The 5,000-nt window shown below is 41.2% G+C and overlaps 1 protein-coding gene across 1 annotated transcript in view; it reads left to right on the top strand.

The window, feature by feature from the left end:
* Positions 1 to 4,999: 4,999 nt before the first annotated feature.
* Position 5,000, top strand: part of copb1 (COPI coat complex subunit beta 1) — a 20,869-nt gene continuing 20,868 nt past the window's right edge. Inside the window, exon 1 of the mRNA XM_060875580.1 lies at position 5,000. This exon is cut by the window's right edge and continues 104 nt beyond it. The gene's annotated coding sequence lies outside the window, so the exon portion shown is untranslated.

Genomic DNA, 5,000 nt, shown 5'->3' with positions numbered 1-5,000 from the left:
TGTTGTTGTTTTAGCACTGTTGTGCTCCGTAGCGCCGCCTAGAGGCGAAAATTCACAATGACCGACACAAACAACGAGCAGCGACGAGTCATGAATTCATGGCTGTGTCCGAATCTCTGGTTCACACGCAGTTCACTACGTAGGCCGCAGGAGCCACAGGAGCCACTTCATCCTGGCTGACGTACATCTGCACAGGCAGAGAAATTCATTCATAATGTTTTAGCAGAAACATCAGAAGGTTCATTTATGCGCGTGCTTTTTATTGTGTATGTATTAATGATGGTCAGTGTTCCCCTGACAACAACACTACTATTACTAAATAACACAAGAAACATCAGTTATTTGCAATATGCTTAAATTTATGGAGTGAAAATAAAAATGTACTGATGTTGAAATGTTGCTGTTAATGTAATGTTTAAATTATACAGTTTAACTTTCCCTTTTTTGTTAATAATTTTGTGCTGGTACTTTTGTTGTTTAAAATTTTCACTTTCCTATAGCAGTTCTGCAAGGTTCTGTTTTAGGCCCATTGCTTTTTTCCCTATATATGCTACCCCTTGGTGCAATTAGTTGTATGGTATTAGTACATGCTATTAGCTTCCACTGTTCCACTTATGACACACAGCTATATGTTTCAGCTCAGTCAGATGTGAGTCAGCAGTTTAATAAGACTGAAGATTGTGTGAAGGACATTAGACGGTGGACTCTTACTAACTTCCTCCTGTTTAACTCTGACACACAGAAGTTCTTGTACCAGGACCACAGACAGAAGTAAGCTTTCTGATTATGGAGTAACTCTGGATGGTCTTTCTATTACATCATGTGCAGCAGTAAAAGACCTCGGTGTGATTATTGATAGCGGTCTCTCATTTAAAGCTCACATAAATAATAGCACAAGGGTCACCTTCTTTCATCTCAGAAATATTACTAAGATAAGAAATATGATGTCATTACATGATGCAGAAACACTAGTTCATGTATTTGTTACCTCTAGGTTGGATTATTGTAATACTTTACTGTCTGGATGTTCCAGTAGGAGCATAAACAAGCTCCAGTTAGTCCAGAACACAGCAGCTAGAGTCCTAACTAGAACCAGAAGATATGAACATATCACCTCTATATTATCCTCATTGTATTGGCTTCCAGTCAAGTTTCACATGACTTATTTTTTCACCAGTTTCACCAGTCAAGATTATAAAATACTATTATTAACCTATAAAGCACTTAATGGTCTCACACCACAGAACCTGAGGGATCTTTTGTTTTTTATGATCTATCATACCCTCTTCTTCTTCTTCTTCTGGTACCTCAAGTACTACAGTCTCCAGCAGGGGGCAGAGCTTTTTCTTACAGAGCCCCACAGTTACGGGACAGACTTCCAATTAGTGTTTGGGACTCAGACACAGTCTCAGTGTTTAAGTCCAGGCTAAAAACACCTTTGGTTAGTCTAGATCATTATGAATAGCTTTTCATAGGTAAAGGAGCAGATCTAGAGGGTTCATGGGCATAGAGTGTTTGGTGAACTGGGATGTCTGGATGTTGTCTCCTTACCACCCTCACAAGTCGCTCAGGTTTCCAGACTGTGGAGTGGTGAGCCCTCATCTCTCTCTCTCTCTCTCTCTCTCTCTCTCTCTCTCTCTCTCTCTCTCAGCTCCCAGTGTTCATCAATCCTGATGTTCTACCCCTGGTTGGAATCTCCTCGCCCGGTGGTCATGGGGATTGCTGTGGATGGAGCCGCCTGGAGACTGTCATGCTTTGAACCAGTGTTGTGTCAGTCAGCTGTATGTTCTGGTGTTCATCAGCAATCATTTGAAGGCAGGAAAGAATTAGTGTCAGGTCTGTGGTGAACTCAGAGTTTATGATGACCCATTAGTTCCTCAGGAGCTCTCGGCTGCACTATTATAAACTGTTGTAGAAAGGACATTATTTACATTTACACTATTTACTGTAGAGTGTCACCCAAATGAGGATGAGGTTCACTTCTGAGTCTGGTTCCTCTCAAGGTTCCTTCCTCGTATCATCTCAGGGAGATTTTCCTTGCCGCTGTGGCCTCCAGCTTGCTCATTCATGATAGGGATAGATATCTGTATCATAAATTTTAAATAAATATTTTAAAATTAATTTTAAATTTCCAATGTATGTATTAATTTATATATTTTTCTACTTATAATTATATAAGTTTATTTCTTTTTCTTTTTTTCTGTTTCTATACTCAGGACAATGTGAATTGTTAAAAGCACTTTACAAATACACTGAATTTGAAATTTGAATTATTTATACTCACACTCTCTGGTGTCACCCAGATGAGGATTAGGGATAAAAATACATTTTCTTTTAAATTTTATCATTTTTATCCTATATTTTTATATTTCTATAAAACTGCTTTGGAACCATATTAAACATGTCCATTGTTACAAGTCCTATACAAATTGAATTTAAATAAATAAATAAATAAATGTAATGTACTGGTGACGTCTCCCAGTGAGGTCAAATCCTCACATTCGTATTCATTCCTTTTTGTGCTGATGCCACTCCAAGCAGGATTTCATAAATAAGTCTCTAGGTGGTTCCAACCCCAGTGGTCTCATGTACGAGAGAGAGAGAGAGAGAGAGAGAGAATATTAGGTATGCTTGTGATCATTTAATGATTAAGGACAATGTACCTTAAGTCAAGCCAAGAAGCTTTTATTGTCATTTCAACTATATATATATATCTGACACAGTACACAGTGAAATGAACAACGTTCCTCCAGGACCATTAAGCAAGACATTACATAAAAGACATTACACAAAAGCAGCGCTCACCAGTGTACATATTGTATATTCTACAGTACATGTGCAGAAATATAGGAATGAACACTTAATATAATAGCAGTTATATGAGGTATTGTCATGTATTGTGCAAAACAGCAATCGCCTGAAACGTGAAAGACAACATGTATAAAGAGCAAAAATGGTGTGCAGAACATCATGCAAACAGTTTGATATGGTGGTGCTGTGTACAAGGATGTGTATTGGAAGAGTGTGTATTTGGTGTAGGTCCAAACAGTTGAGCAGTTCAGTTGAGTTGTTGAGGAGTCTGACAGCTTGTCGAAAGAAATGTCCATGATAGAGGGAAGAGAGACTGTAATGATCTTCTCAACTGTCCTCACTATCCACTGCAGGGTCCTGCGTTCTGAGATGGTGCAGTTCCCAAAACAGACAGTGATGCAGCTGCTCAGAATGCTCTCAATGGTCCCTCTGTAGAACATGGTCAGGATTGGGGGGAGGGAGATGGGCTTTCCTCAGACTTCGTAAGAAGTAGAGACGCTGGTGATGAAGCTGGTGTTGAGTGACCAGGTGAAGTTCTCTGCTAGATGAACACCAAGAAATTTGGTCCACTTGACAATCTCAACAGAGGATCCATCGAAGTTGAGTGGTTGCTTTGCGCTCTCCTGAAGTCTTGCAGGTTTGAAAAAGCCCAATTCACACCTCCTGGAACCCCCAACTCTGCCACACATAAAATCCACTTCATTGAAGATGATGTGTGTCAGGTCATCAGGAAGATCAAGAGAAGAAAGGCACCAGCAGCACTGGGGCCCCTCAGGGTTGTGTACTCTCCCCACTGCTCTTCTCTCTGTTCACAAACGACTGCACCTCTAATGACCCCTCTGTCAAGCTCCTGAAGTTTGCAGATGACACCACACTGATCGTCATCATTCAGGACGGTGACGAGTCTGCTTACAGAACGGCTGGCTGTCTGGTGCAGTCTTAACAACCTGGAGCTGAACACGCTCAAAACAGTGGAGATGATCGTGGACTTCAGGTGAAACCCCCTGCTCTCCCCCCACTCACCATCATGGACAGCATTGTGACAGCAGTGGAGTCATTCATATTCCTGGGAACCACAATCTCCCACGACCTGAAGTGGGACAGTCACATTGACTCCATTGTGAAAAAGGCCCAGCAGAGGTTGTACTTCCTTCGCCAGCTGAGGAAGTTCAACCTGCCACAGGATCTGCTGAAACAGTTCTACACTGCAATCATCGAATCCATCATCTGCACTTCAGTGAGTGTTTGGTTCAGCTCAGCCACCCAATTTGACCTCAGAAGACTACAGAGGGAAGTCTGGACTGCTGAGCGAATCATTGGTACAACTCTCCACTCTCCAAGACCTGTACTTCTCCAGAGTGAGCAAAAGGGCAGAGACAATCACTCTGGACCCCTCACATCCAGCACACTCCCTCACTCTGGACCCCTCACATCCAGCACACTCCCTCACTCTGGACCCCTCACATCCAGCACACTCACTCTTTGAACTGTTACCATCTGGTCGACGCTACAGAGCCCTGAGCACCAGAACGACCAGACATAGGAACAGTTTCTTCCCTCAGGCAATCCATCTGATGGACACTTAACACACCAGAACACAACACTATTCTTACACATTTTTTACTTAAAACACATACTATTTATATTTCAATTGCACATTTCACACTTGTACATTTGTACATACAAATTGTATATATTGTACATGTCATTCTGTTACACTGTGGAGCTTTTGTCACTAAAACAAATTCCTCGCATGTGAAAACAGACCTGGCAACAAAGATCTTTCTGATTCTGAGCACAGAGTAATTTAATTATAGTTTTAATTATTATATTTACAGTATTTAGCAGACACTCTTACCCAGAACAGTATATATTTATACAGCTGAGCCATTGAGGGTTAAGGGCCTTGCTCAGGGGCCCAGCAGTGGCAGCTTGGTGGCCCTGGGATTCAAACTCACAACCTTCTCATCAGTAGCCCAACACCTTCACCACTGAGCCATCACATCCACTTAACTTATTAATAATTAATAATGTTCTCAGTGCAGCTGAGGTCTTATATACTATAGTGTAAAGTACGATATACGGTGTAATATATTATTATACATATTATACTGTAATCCTGCCCTAGTTTATACAGCACTATATACGTAATGTCAGGTACAACTCGGAATACAGCGTCACGTCTGGCT

This window comes from Tachysurus vachellii, chromosome 1 (assembly GCF_030014155.1).
Source record: "Tachysurus vachellii isolate PV-2020 chromosome 1, HZAU_Pvac_v1, whole genome shotgun sequence".
Classification (NCBI taxonomy): domain Eukaryota; kingdom Metazoa; phylum Chordata; class Actinopteri; order Siluriformes; family Bagridae; genus Tachysurus; species Tachysurus vachellii.
The sequence above is the reverse complement of the archived record's forward strand: the minus strand, read 5'-3'. Positions and strand labels throughout refer to the sequence as shown.